At 34.7% G+C, this 15,484-nt stretch overlaps 1 pseudogene; it reads right to left on the minus strand.

The window, feature by feature from the left end:
- LOC124975366 (cyclin-dependent kinase 17-like) overlaps positions 1 to 11,602 on the minus strand; it is a 33,846-nt pseudogene extending 22,244 nt beyond the window's left edge.
- Between the last annotated feature and the right edge of the window lie 3,882 nt (positions 11,603 to 15,484).

Consider the following 15,484-nt stretch of genomic DNA (forward strand, 5'->3'; position numbering starts at 1 on the left):
TTCCTTGTCACTCCCTCCAGCAAAAGTGAATTCTAGGATTCGTTTTCTTAATTCCCATCTAAGATGAAGTGTAAGTTATCCATGGAAACCTGAACTTTTAAAAATATCTGTGAAGAATATTTGTTCTTACACAACTGCTTTCCATTCATTGCTAACCTCACCCTGTTCTTCAAACATAAAGTCTAAGATTCAGACTGATATAATGAAGAATAGACCTCACTGAAGAAAAAAATCTAATTTTAGATACATGATGAATATGACATCTATGTAAATTTGAATTCTAAGTGTGAAAAATAATTTTCCTTTCCCACCCCTTTTCCACTATCCAACTCATTTGCCTACTTCCCACCTTCAAATATAAACACAAGGTAAAGATCTTTCATTCTGAAGAATAATTTTTGATTATTTATTTTAAAAACTCTGCTAAGTAATGTAAATGGTAACAAAAGGGGTGCATGGATAGAAACCAAAATATAGCTGGCATGATTAATCTGAAACTTATAAGCCATCTCAAAATCAAAAAGCATGGGAAATCGATAGGAACAGACAACAATAATAAAAACCCTAATCATTAAGCATTCATAATAGCGTTTCACATAGACTGGAAGAGACAACTATTTTTAAATGACAGCTTTGAGAACTGCATGGTAAGTGTTGGGGATGGAGCTCATCGATAGAGCACTTAGTATGCTGGAGACCCTGGGTTTTTTAATCCTCCCAAAAAGCTGTTATATGGTATTAATTCACTCTTTCCCTCCCAATCAGAACAAATATAATTTAGAATTCATTGAAGTACAAATATTTTATAAAAATTGATAGTCAAAAAAAGTTCTGACTAGAAAATTAAGTGACAAAATATATTTTAAAATGTTTTAAGCAGTGATGTGCAAATCTATAATGATCACAGACTGGTACCAAAATCAAGATGGTTACACTTTGTCAATGTGCTCAGAGTGTTTGCAGAATAAAGTAATTATTCACTTTAGAATATCTAATCAAAGCAGAAGCTTTTGTGAATAATAAAAATCCCATGATATAATATGTCAAAAGGAGATAAATAGTTGTGAGAACCACAGAAGTCATCATCAATAGTTCCTCCCTCAGACACAAATTTCAGCTGGGTACCATGTCCTGACTATCTTCTCTCAGCATGACCTCTAGGGTCTGTGTTCTACTTTCTATTTCCATATGATGGTCACACCATTCTTAATTTGGCATAAGTTTCTAATTCATCTACATCCCTCTTGTCTATCTCTCCCTATATTTCATCATCTCTACTTTTCCTGAAGCTATTATTTGAAAGAAAAATGTGATCTTGTCAGCCCTTGTTTAAATAAACACTTTTATTATGAGGGAGGTTCAGACTCTTTGAATGGATACCTCATGCTTTTTATACTCTGGTTCATCCTATCCTTTCAAATCCTAATTTAAAATAAATTATTACATATTTACCCTTCTTATCTGTTACAATTTTTATGACATAACATACACATTCTGATCTCTGAGTTTCCTGCATGAAATTGCCTCTGCTTAGAATGCTCTTCACACATAGATTTATTTTCAAATTGACAAATTCCTTCCCATCTTTCAAAGACCCTGTCAAGTGCTTCCTTCTCTGAAGACTTATGATTTGCAGATCACTTACGTTTTGCCCATTTTACTTATTATAATGCTTTATATGTATCCTTAGTAGAGGACTGTAGCCATCCAAAAGATATAATATGCAATCATCTAAACTTATGTCAAAGATCAAGTGCACCAGGAAAAGATGTCCTTTCAATAACAAGTGCTAGGACAATTGCTACATTCTAGAATATGTTGGTAAAACATAAAACTGACAAAGTTCCTTTATGTGAGAATTCCTATAAATCAGTAAGGAAAAGGTACAAAAACCAGTAGGAAATAGGCAACAGACATGGGCAATTAATGTACAAAAGAGGACACCTAAATGACCAACAAACATATTTTAAAGTGTTTAACTTAGACAATGAAATGCAAAATAAAGTCACAATGAGACCACTATTTTACCAGAAAAGTTAAAATTAAAAAAGAAAAAGACAGCCTCAATAATGGGCAAGAAGACCAAATAGAACTATCATACACTGATGTTGGAAGTATAAATTAGTACAAGTACTTTGGAAAACTTTTTATATTTTCTAGGAAGTCTGAACATATATGTATAATATAATCCAATATTCCACTCCTAGCTATAAAGTGTTATATATGTTAAGCAAAGAAACATTCACAGGAATGGTTTTAGCACTATCTGATAAGAGTAAAAAACTGACTAGAAGAAAATGACCATCAACAGAATTGAAAAAGTGTAATACACTAAAAAAGTACAATATATTTATACAGTAAACTAGCATGCAACAAAACAAATGAATTATCACTATATGCAACAACATAGATGACACTCACAAACTTACAGCAAAAGGAACCAACCACAAAAAATGCATACTGTACACTTTCATCACATCAAGATACAAAGCATTTAGTACATATGTGTATGTACATACATACAAACCGTATAAATAATATACATTTCCATGTCTTTGTAAATTTTTGAAAACATATTTCTATACTAAATTGCACAAAGTTCAGTGGTTTAAAAAAGAATAATCAGAAAAGAATTATTAAGCATTTTAAAGGTAATTAATAATGTGTATTTATGAGAATTAGAAAGTTCCAGGTATTAAAACATACTCTAAAATCATATGGTCAAAATAGTATGATGCATGCAAGTAAAGCTAATCTTTGGTATAAAAGAGACAGGAATCATGGCTACATGTGAGGGGTATTAAATGAAATAAAAGGTAATAGAAGGGGCTTTCTGGGATTTTTAAAATTTTATTCAACTGCATACTACTCATAGAGCTGTAGGGTTGGTTTGGGTGCTTCACTAGATAATCCATATATATTAACAAATGTTCATTGTATCTAGTACAGAACATCAAAGAAAATATATGTGGTACATATCCTGCATATCTAGCATATATCAATAAAAAATACCAAAAATGAAATACAATATAGCTTAAATCTCATTCCAATATGCATGCATGTTAAGGGTTCCAATAAATCCTAAAGAATGGAAAATGATAATACCCAGAAGGTTTACATAATACTAAGTTAAGGGCTGGCATTTTAGCTCATTGACAGAGCTTGCCTAGCTTGTGAAATTTTGGAGTTCATTCCCATAATTGCCAAAAATTAAAAGGTTTACATTCAGATAATAGAAAAAGCAGATATGATGATGCAGGTAGGATACAAAAACTTACTAAGAAAGCTCTATGACACCTCCAGCTCAATGGTTGATGAAATGGTGGACTGTTGGTGATCTGCAACTTTTCCAGATATCCATCAGGTATTCTGATATCTGCAGGTAGGGATAACCATTTATTAAAATCCTACAAAAAGAAAAAAAAATAATCAAAACAAAAAAGAAGGGCATTTGACTTTTGATTCATGTATGTTAGAGTATTATAATTTAGCAAAAATTAGCTGAAGTTAACTGCAGTTTAAAAGTTACCTACATTGATTATATACAATATATTGAAGGCAAAACATTTACTAGTGTAAGCAAAGGTATGCGATGCAGTTTTCCAGAAATGATTTAAGACAAATGAAACTCAGTTATTTTGGGGTCATTGCATTAGTAAATTTATCTTGGATTTACTTTAAAATTATTACACCATATGGTAGGAACATGCATATACAACATGTGATCAATATAAATAATTAAACAAGTAGATATTGTTTTAAATACAACATGTGGAAGAAAATTAAAATGTTTTCTTTTTGCTGTTACTAGAAGTAAAAGTCGTTCTATTTCATTTAACTGAAGCCAGAATTTGGGACAGGCAGTTAGTGTAGAAATAGGGTATGGGGTCAAATCCAGGAAATGGAAGTCATAAAAGCCATCTGCCTTTGGAAGTTGGAGAAGGCCCCAGGGAGAATGGAATGTTAATGATCTCTGGAGCCCAATGATTAACAAATTTACCTGCTCTTATCAAGGACTGCAAGCAAGGAGCTGCTAATTAATGCCTCCTGGGCCCTTGCCTGGTTGAATCACTTTGGCTCTTCCTGTGCCCCATCTGCTTCTCACTTTATTCATCTCACCTGAAAAACCAGGCCTAGTCATGCAGGCAGGAAGGAGATATAAGGGAGGAGAGAACTGAAGAACAAAAGAGACCTTCACATATAAAAGATGTAGTGTGCCCTCACTTCTTAGGACTTTAGAACATTGGCCATGGCCCCCTTCTACCTCCAGGGAGAACTCTGTATTATTACCTTTAAATAAAACCTGCTTAATATGCTTTTCTTGGTGTGCTTCTCTAGAGTTCAAACTTCAACTTTAGAGGAAGTAGGATTCACTGCCGGTAACTGGCGATAGCATAACTATAGAATGTGAGCTGAGACAAACTTCAAGGAGAAATTTGCTTCTATCATCACATCAAAAAATGTAAATTGTATAAAAAGAAATCCTTTTAAAATAAAATCATAAAAAACAAAAGAGATAAAAAAGGAACTGTGTACATATTTACTGAAAGAAAAAAGATGTAAATACAGATATATACCATATTTGAAATGGTTAGCCTAAACAAGACAATAGTGGTTATAACCATATTAATTTTAATATTTTATATGATCAAAATCAAATACCAAGATTTTCCAGGGTCCAGCCCTAGCAGGAGTCCATAGGTTCCACACTGGTAACTGGGTGGGGGGAGACAGCGTCGGCGATGGATGGAGAATGAAAGACACAGACTCTAGTTCTGGTGCAATCACTCCCACTTTATTCTGGGGAAGGCTGGGCTTTATATACATTTTTTTCAGGCTATAATGGCAGCCTTGTGGTTAATTAAATTAGTTTCCAAAGCATAGGCAGAAATTGTTCTTAACAAAGAACCGAAAGATTATGAGAAAACAGTAACCTTACAGATTATCCTTACCTAATCACAATTATTTTAAGAATATCTAACTACACCAATGAGCTAATAGAATGTTTATTTCCTTAGTATCTAAACTCTATGTGACCTAAGACTATTCTTATTACTCTCGCGGTTAAAGCTATAGACAAGTAATCTCATGTGACCATCTCTTCTAGGTCCATCTGGTTAATATCTAAATTGCTGAGTTAAGGGCTATAGGAGGGCAGTGGTCACAATGGTTCTTGTGGCCACGTTTTTTTTTTTACTGAATAGATTACATTGTCTTATGTAGCTCTTTTTTCCAGAACAGGGCATTGTGCACCAACTTTTATTATAGGGGTGACCTATTCTTTGCAGGAAGGAAGGAATGTTGTGAAACCTTATTCTTTTACCTTACCACCACACATAAACAAAACCATAGTTAGGATTTAACCAGCCTGTTGGAGACAAAGGCAGATCTATATCTATTTCCTCCAGAGGCTTTCAGGGACTCATTGCACGGTTGCAAAATTATTTTTAACTTTGTTAGTGGTAAAGACCCACTGTCTTTCAGATTGTAGGTAATATTTTCTGGAATTTTTGTTGCATTCCCCTCATCCCCTTAAGCAATCCATTCAGACTGAAATGAGTAATATATTATCAGAAAAAAACACCATGCTCTGGAGCAAAACATCCGGCAATTCCCTTTAGGATGAGCCTTTACAAACATCCTCCAGAGGATATTTTTCAAGCACTGGATGGAATTCTGGATGCCCCTGCAGCTCCCCCTTTTTTATTTTGTAAAGTGAAGAGGCCTTCTTGAATTTTTATTCTCTTTACTAGTCTGAGGATTACTCCGAGGATGATTGGAAGACAAAGAATTAAAATTAAAATACATACTCCAATCAGGCCATATTGTAATATTGTATTTAGGAACATACTATTAAATATAGTTGTTTTTATATTATGAAACATTTGGGAGGCCAAATTATCTGCTGAAACAACTGAGAGATGAGCCTGACTTAATATTCTTATTTGTAGTTGTAAAGTATTGATATCTGGTGCTATATTAGTATTATTCCAAACTCCTTTAAGGTGAGTTTTAACTTGTTCCCAATTAGTATTATTATCAACTTTTAAGGGAGTATTACAAATCCATTTATAGCTAGCATGACATCTAGTAGTCATTCTAGTTTGAATATTTTGAATCTCATTTCTCATAAAGAGAATAGCTTCTTCAAGAGCATTAATTCTTTTTTCTAATTTTTTATCAATTTGTTCTTGTGCCGCTAAAGCCACAGAGACATTATGAGATAAATCATTTACGTGTGAAGCAGTATGAATTTCCTATACAAGCACTGTGTTCGAGAGAGCTAAAGGAGTGATTATACTGATTAAAGCTGTTATTTCTAGGATCACAGCTGCAACAAATCTTTTTGGTCTTAAAAGTTCATTAACTGTTTTTAAAATTTCAACACCTGGGTTATCATACCAAGATTCTGTAAGATTAACTGGCAATATAACATAATTAGGCTGATGTACAATTAAAAACACCTTTAAATCTTAAGATATGGTTGAATTAATACAATTAGAACACAATCATGACAATACATGTTATATGCTTCCTTATTTTTAGTGATATTGAAATTATTTATGGTACACATAAGAATAGCATGAGGAGCATTTATACAAGCACATACTGCAAAGTCATTAGGTTTACTTAACTTAGGTCTTTGTAATAATACTATAATAGTAGCTGCTAATAGTTTATACAAGTCAGGAAAGTAGGAGAATTAGCATTTATAAGGTCACTCCAATAGATGGGAGTTACCCATCCGGGAATAAACCATCTATGAATAGGCTCATTGGTAAGAAAAGGGTTAAAATTAAATTGTAACGTTTTATTCTGTCTTGTCTTTAACCAAAGTTTATAATCAAAATCAGGAGAAGACACAGAATAATTTGTAATAGTGGTAGCAGAGCCTTGTGGCTTAAACTGTAATGCAGTATGATGAAAACCACATTCAAACCATTTTGGGAAATCTGTTTCTAAATTGAGTAGATTCCAAGGTCTGTCTTTACGATTGTTAAAGTCATCACACAGTTTAAAAGGAGGTGGTAAAGCCACTGAACTATTTCTATCATTATAGTTAGCATATCCAAGTGAGGTTATCTCTAGGGACCATATATCTCTTTTGTTGTCTTCTTCTCCTGGAGAATCAGTAATGTAAGTCCTATAACTTAAAGGGAGACATCCCAATGGCACATGTAGATTATCTGTACTAAAGCACATTGGTGTCTCTCCAGTAATTTCATGAAATGTAATTGTAGATGCTATTTTATGTGGTATTAAAGAATCTGAAATTCCTCCAAGTAATTGAGGCTCATTAGTAAATACTTTAATATTAGATCTGCTCCAAGCAGTTGGATGCAGTAAGGGAGGATTTGGAAAATGGATCCAGTAAGCTTTCCCTTCATTATCATAAGCATGAATAGGCAGTACCTGAGTCAAAATGAGAGCAATCAATGCCAAAAACAAAGCCTCTGGGGTTTTAGGTTTTCCAGAGCTGTTCACCGTGTGTTCAGCAGCAGGAGTCAGGTGTTTCACTTGTTCCCAAGTCAGCAGGTCTGAGTTGCGAGTTGTGGATGATTGTGCAAGATGCAACTTTTTCTTCTTAAATACTAGCCTGTTTTCATGCATCTGATTGGGTTGGTAAGGGATCCAATACTTTTTGTTCTCCTTTGAATAGGGTTCATTGCAGTGATGTATCAATCTGTCTGGAATCCACAAAGGCGTGTCAGCATCCTGTGGAAATACACAAGCATAGCCTCCTCGACTGGATGTCAGCAAGACATCAGGTCCTCTCCATTACCAGATAATAAATCTTTCCATTTTACTAAACTTTGTTTTGACCTTTTACTTTCCCAATGTCACATCATTGCAGTATTTCCCTCCTTGTCAGTATTTGGATGCTTTAAAACAAATAAAACATGTTGTAAAATATGATGTGGGGAAGAGTATTTAAGCTCTCCCTCTTTTAGCTTATTTATTTGTATTTTTAATCTTTGATGGTTCCTTTCTACTATTGCTTGTTCTTGTGGGTTATAAGAAATTCCTGTAGAATGAGAAATATTAAACCTGGAACAGAAATCTTTAAATGGTTTTGATGTATAAGCAGGAGCATTTTCAGTTTTTAATTTTTTAGGCATTTCTAAAACAGAAAAACAAAGGAATAAATGTTGAATCACATCCTTGTAGGCTTCCCCAGTTCTGGCTGAGACCACAATAACATGAGAAAAGGTATTGACTGTAACACAAACATAAGACAATTTTCCAAATTCTGATATATGAGTTACATCCATTTGCCATAAGACATTAGGTAAAAGTCCTCGAGGATTAACTCCCATCTGTGGAGAAGGAATAAATTTAGGACAAACGACAATTTTTAACAGTAGTTCTAGCTTCTTCTCTAGAAATATGAAATTGTTTATGTAAGGCAGATGAATTTTGAATTTTGATTTTTGTGTGATATAATAGCTTCTTCTATAGCTGTTAAAATAACAATTTTTAGTTAAGTGATCAGCATGAGTATTCCCCTGAGTAAGGGGACCAGGTAATCTGGAATGTCCCCAAATATGACCTAAAAAAAAATGTGAAGTTCTATTATGAATTAGATATTGAAGTTCTTGTAGCCTATGTATAATTTTAGATGAAAAGGAGTTCATTGATGTGTCTTAAGTTGGAAACAGTTTAACAATGTATAGTGAGTCTGTGTACAATATAAATGGTTGAGGAACAGTCTTGAAAGCATACATGACTGCTTCTAATTCAGCTCTTTGTGCAGAAGTTTCTTGTGTCCATTGAACTGTGGGTTGAGAATTAATTATTGTAACTGCTTTTCCATTTGATGACCCATCTGTAAATATTAACATAGCATTGTTAATTGGAGTTGAGGAGCACCATTTAGGAAATATTATTTCTGTTTGAAGTAAAAAATGTAGTGAAGGATTATTGGGCAGGTGGAAAGAAATTTTTCCTGTAAAATTTAGAAATGCAATAGCCCATTGATCATCAATTTGTAATAATTGTTCAAATTGATGTCTTGTGTAAGGAATAATTATTCCATGCATTTCACAAGCAAACAATTCTTTACTCCTAAATCTGGCCTTTAATACCAAAGAAGCTATCATAGTAGGATAAAACATTAATATTTTCTTTCCTGATACTGGTAAGTGTATCCATTCAAGGGGATCATTTTGCCATAAACAACCTCTTGGAGTATGTTTTGTTTTTAGCACAATAAAAACCCAAGGCAAGTTATAATTAACTTGTTGCAAGTAGTGTATTTGAATTGTAATTTCAACAACTTGTAAGGCTTGCTCTTCTTCTTTAGTTAATACTCTACTTGAGTTAGGATCTGAATCACCCTTTAGTATTTCAAACAAAGGTTTTAAATCATTAGTTGATTTGAATACAGTTTAAATAAGGTCTAATGCAATTTATATCTCCCAATAATTTTTGAAAATCATTTAACGTTAATAGTTTGTCTTTTGAATTTGTAACTTTTGAGAGCTGACACAATCTGTTTTTATAGTTCTTCCTAGATAATTATAAGGAGGTTCCTATTGAATTTTTTCAGGAGCCACTATCAGACCTCACCTCTGTAAATCTTTAATTAAATCCTGTAATATTATTTGTAACAAATGGCTTTGAGAATATGCAATCCATATATCATCCATTTAATGAATCATATAGCAGTCTGGATACTTTTGTCTACAATTAGTTAAGGCTTCATCTACAGACTTTTGACATAATGTAGGACTATTTTTCATTCCTTGAGGTAATACTTTCCAATGAAATCTTTGATAAGGCCTTTGTAAGTTAGGTGATGGTATATTAAAAGCAAAACACCATCTATCTAGTTTAGCTAAAGGAATAGTAAAGAAGAAATCTTGTAAATCAATGACTATGATATGATGGCCTTTAGGGACAGCCACAGAAGGAAGGAGGCCAGGCTGAAGGCCCCCATAGTCTCCATTTTATTAACTGCTCTTAGATTCTGCAGTAATCTCCATTTTCCTGATGTTTTCTTTGTAACAAAAATAGGTGTATTCCATGGACTATTAGATGGCTCTATATGTCCTAACTGTAATTGTTCCTGTACTAATTTTGTGGTTGCTTCGAGTTTTTCTTTTGATAAGGGCCACTGTTCCACCCATACTGGTTGGTTGTCCTTCCAGATAATTGGGTCAGCCTGCCTGGTAACAGAGGCCCCTATAAAAAAGGTGTACTTTCTTCCTGTTCATCAGTTAAAGTGATATTAAGTTGTTCCATTAAATCTCTTCCCCATAATGTAAAGGGGAGAAAAGGAATAATATATGGTTGAAAAGTCCCAGTTTTTTCTTTGTCTCTCCAATGTAACATAACAGAGCTTTTTGCCACATTGGAGGCTAATCCTAGCCCCACCAAAGTAGAAGGGGATTTTGTAGTTGGCCAGCTAGGAGGCCAATCATGAGCTGCAATACAAGTTATGTCTGCTCCTGTATCTAGAAGTTCTTTGAATCTTTTGCCATTTATTTCTATAGCTTTCATAGGTCTTTATTCTGAAATCTTTTGTACCCAGGCCACAGTATTAGTTAATACAAAACCCTCTTTCTTTTCTGGGGCTAGTACTTGATTTGGAAGTTTAAGATAGGGTATTAACAATAACTGAGCAATTCTCTGTTGAGGAAAAATCTGTACTGTCTTATATGGGGGATAGACCATAATTTTTATTTCCCCTAAATAATCTGAATCTACTACACCAGGTATTACCTGGATTTCTGCTTTTGCTAAAGAACTTCTTCCTATTATTAGGCCCATATGTCCCTCAGGCAAAGGGCCAAATATGCCTTTTGAGATAAAAGTAACCTCTGATTCTGGAGTAATAATTAAATGCTGAGAGGAAGGCAGATCTAATCCTGCACTTCCTGGGATTCCTCTGGCCAGGTCATTTAATTGTTGTCCTACAAATGGATTGGGGTATACCCAATTATTTAGAAGGGCCTGTGGAAGGCCCCTCGTCCCATTTTTTTGGATAAGATTCATTGGCTTGAAATCCTGGATAATTTTGCCTTGCCTGTTTTATAGGAGGCATGTTTGAACCTCCTTGTCCTAGTCCATTAAGCAAATGGCCATCTTTACGAAATCTTGATCTACATTCCCGAGCCCAATGAAATACTTTTTGACATTTAGGACAAATTGCTTTAGGAGGAGCTCCAGTTCCCCCAGCAATATTCTGAGGGACCACTGGAGCTGGCACAATTGGATTCTTAGGATTAGGACAATCCTTAGCAAAATGCCCAAGTTGTCCACAAGAAAAACAATTACCTTGAGGTCTGCCAGGATGACCAACAGGCCTAGGAGCATTAACATTTTGATTAATACCTTTAAGATATTGTGAATAAGTTTTTCCTTGTAAGGTAGCAGCCATAGCCATTCCTTGAATATGAGCTGGTCTCCTGTGCATACAGGTTTTAATATAGTCTGAAAGAGAGCCAGTTCTTCTAATTGGTCTTAATAAGGCCTGGCATGTAGGATTTGCATTTTCAAAAGTCAATTGATTCACTAATATTTCAGCTGCTTCTGAATTAGTAATGATTTTATAAATATTTTCCTCTGATTTTGCTAAGAAGTCTTCATAAGGTTTCATGCTACATTGTTTAATATTACTAAGAAAGGTTGTAGGAACATCAGCGGAAGGCAATCACCTCCATGCCAACTGAGCAAATTAGAAATTTCCTCTAAAACCTTTCTAGGAAGTTTAATTTGTTCTGCAGGAGTAATCCAATCCCCTGTTTCTGTTAACTGTCTTAAGGTTATTCTATTTCTTCTTCTGTCCATCTGTGATTGTACAGAGGCTTTTGCTAATTCTTCATATTCTGTCTTCCAAAGTAAATACTGCCCTGGTGATAAACACGACTTTGCGGTTTGTTGCCACTCAAAAGGCGTCAGTCACTGTGAGTTCACATTTTCCACTAACTGCAGAGTATAAGGGGAAGTAGGCCCTAAATCTTTTACAGCTGCTTTTAGTTCTTTTAACATTTTAAAAGAGAGAGTCTCCCAATGAGGCTCTTCTCCCTCATCTACTGCCTATACTATAGGGCAACAAATACTAATATCTCCCTGTTTTTGTGCCTCACTAACAGCACCTAGAAACCCTACCTTTTGGACTTTCCTTTTTATTTTATCTGAGGGTTTAGGAAGGGCTGGCACAACAGGAACAACCAAAGGTGGATCCTCATTATGATATCTGAAAGCGGCTTCTTCCAAGTCCTCCTCATCAGACGGGGAGAGTTAGCTGATCAGGTAGACCTTCCTCCTTTTTCCCATCTTCATCCTCATCTGATTCACTTTCACTTTCACTCTGAGTTTCCTCTGTATATTTTTTAACTGAGGCTGTCAGCAAAGGCTTCTTTTCTGAAGTTTCATCCGGTGATCTTACCCTTTTACTTAGCTGCTCACTTTTATGTCTAGGGTCTAAACAGTCCCTAAAAAGATTCCACAACACAAAAGTGTCAGTGGGGACTCTTTCATTGCCATATAATCTATGATGTGCATGCATAGCATCGCCTACCATTTTCCAGGTTTTAACATCTAAAGTACCCTGTTCAGGAAACCAAGGGGCACATTCTTGCACAAAATGAAAAATCTTTTTAATTGAGTTGTCCCTACATGTGTTCCTCTTTTAGTAAATAAGTGCTTAGTAATATCAATAAATAGTGCTCTTTCTTTGCTTTCACTACCTCCCATGGTAGGTGTTCTGTCTATACCTGCCTCTCCTTTCTCGGCCATCTCTACCAAGGGGTCCATGGCACCCCAGGCAGGATCCTGGCTGTCTCAAAAAGGAAAGAAATTAATATTAATAAATGGGGGGTTTACCTGAGTGCCCCACATTGGGTGCCACTTGCCGGGGTCCAGCCCTAGCAGGAGTCCATGAGTTCCACACTGGTAACGGGGTGGGGGGAGACAGCATCAGCGATGAATGGAGAATGAAAGACACAGACTCTAGTTCTGGTGAAATCACTCCCACTTTATTCTGGGGAAGGCTGGGTTTATATACATTTTTCTTCAGGTTGTAATGGCAATCTTGTGGTACATATTAAAGAAGTTTCCAAAGCATAGGCAGAAATTGTTTTTAACAAGGAACCAAAAGATTATGAGAAAACAATAACCTGCAGATTATTCTTACCTAATCACAATTATTTTAAGAATATCTAACTGCACCAATGAGCTAATACAATGTTTATTTCCTTAGTATCTAAACTCTATGTGACCTAAGACTATTCTTATTACTCTTGAGGTTAAAGCTATAGACAAGTAATCTCATGTGACCATCTCTTCTAGGTCCATCTGGTTAATATCTAAATTGCTGAATTAAGGACTACAGGAGGGCAGTGGTCACAATGGTTCTCATGGCCAAGTTTTTTTACTGAATAGAATACATTGTCTTATGTAACTCTTTTTTCCAGAACAGAGCATTGTGAACCAATGTTTATTATAGGGGTGACCTATTCTTTGCAGGAAAGAAGGAATGTTGTGAAACCTTATTCTTTTACCTTACCACCACACATAAACAAAACCATTGCTAGGATTTAACCAGCCTGTTGGAGACAAAGGCAGATCTGTATCTATTTTCTCCAGAGGCTTTCAGGGACGCATTGCATGGTTGCAAAATTGTTTTTAACTTTGTTAGTGATAAAGACCCATTGTCTTTCAGATTGTAGGTAATATTTTCTGGAATTTTTGTAGCATTCCCCTCGTCCCCTTAAGCAATCCATTCAGACTGAAATGAGCAATATATTATCAGAAAAACACAGCAGAAAAAACACCAAGCTCCAGAGCAAAACATCTGGCAATTCCCTTTAAGATGAGCCTTTGCAAACATCCTCCAGAGGATCTTTGTCAAGCACTGGATGGAATTCCAGATGCCCCCTCAATTGTCCAGAACATATTTTGTTGGGTCACAAAATGAATATCAATAATGTTTGAAGAACTGAAATCATGCAAATGTCTTTTCTATTAGAATGGCTCAAAACTAGAAATAAATAAAAGAGAAAAAGGAAAACTCACAAATATACACAACACTGTCACATCCCCAGTCCTAATTTGTATTTTACTTAGACTTGTCTCACTGATTTGCCTGTGCCTTGCTTTCGATGAGGCTGCTTTGAACTCATGATCTTCTATCTCAGCATTCCAAGCCAATGGAATTACAGGCATGCAACACATCAACCAGCTACTACATACTCTTAACCAAGATTTAAAGAAGAAATCATAGCAGGCATTAGAAAATTCTTTGAGTCAAAAGAAACAAAACACAATGTATTTACACATATGGAATAGTCTGAAAACTGGTGAGAGAGAGAATTATAGCTTCAAATGCTTACATTGAAAAAGAAAGATGTAACATCAAATATGTAAGTCTACATTTCAGGGAATAAACAAATAAATTACTTAATAAATAAACAAACCTAGGAGAAGGAAGAAAATAATAAAGACTACTGCTAAGAAGAGAGACTCAAGAAAACCAAAAGTTGGTTCTATTGATTAGATTAGTAACATTCTTCACAGAATGAGAAGTAAACACAAAATATTTTGAAGTACATGTGAAATATTCTCCAGAACATACTTTGTTGGATTGATGGGAAGAAGGGATTCAAATTACTAAAATGAGAAATGAAAGAGAAACCTTACTACTAAATGTACAGAAACAAAATAATTAGGGGAGAGTAGCATGAGCAACTGTATGCCAACAAGCTGCTTAACAAAGACAAAATGGTTAAATTCCTAGACACACAGACTGCAAAAAACTGAATCAAGAAGAAATAAAAATCTGAAAAGAACTATTACAAGAAAGGGGACTATACCATTAACAGAGTGTCCCATCAAAGAAATGCCTAGAACCAGATATCTCTACTGGTATTCTAACAAACATTTAAAGAAGAATTAACATCAACCCTCAAAATATTGCAAAAGAATTGGAGAAAACATTTCCTAATTCATTCTACAATGCCAGCAATACCGTGCTAACAAACCTAGACAGACTACAAGAAAAGAAAACTACAGTTCATAACCCTTATAGAGGAAGGCAAAAATCCTCAACAAAATTATAGCAGACTGAATTTATCAGTAGGTCCAAAGAAATCAGGCCCATTCGCATTAAATCCCCAACTAAAAAATCTAAAATGATTTGAAATCTGAAAATTTTAGAGCAAATGATGCTACAAACATTTTGGGTATAAAGACATTTCAGATATCATATTTTTAGAGTAGCGTTGGTCAACTAGTAAAACATACACATATAGTACAAAATTCAAAAAGAGCTAAAATCAGATAAACTTCCATTCTGAGCATTTTGATAAGGGATATTCTACCTTTATATATCACAACCAAATGGGATTTTCTCCAGAAATGTGAGAGTGTTTTAACATGAAAATGAATCCTAGGTAATACACACAAACAGTTAAGAAAGCATGACTATTACAAATGATGGATAAAAGCATTTGAAACAGTTCAATACTCTTTTAAAATA

Source organism: Sciurus carolinensis, unplaced genomic scaffold, assembly GCF_902686445.1.
Source record: "Sciurus carolinensis unplaced genomic scaffold, mSciCar1.2, whole genome shotgun sequence".
NCBI classification, from domain to species: Eukaryota; Metazoa; Chordata; class Mammalia; order Rodentia; family Sciuridae; genus Sciurus; species Sciurus carolinensis.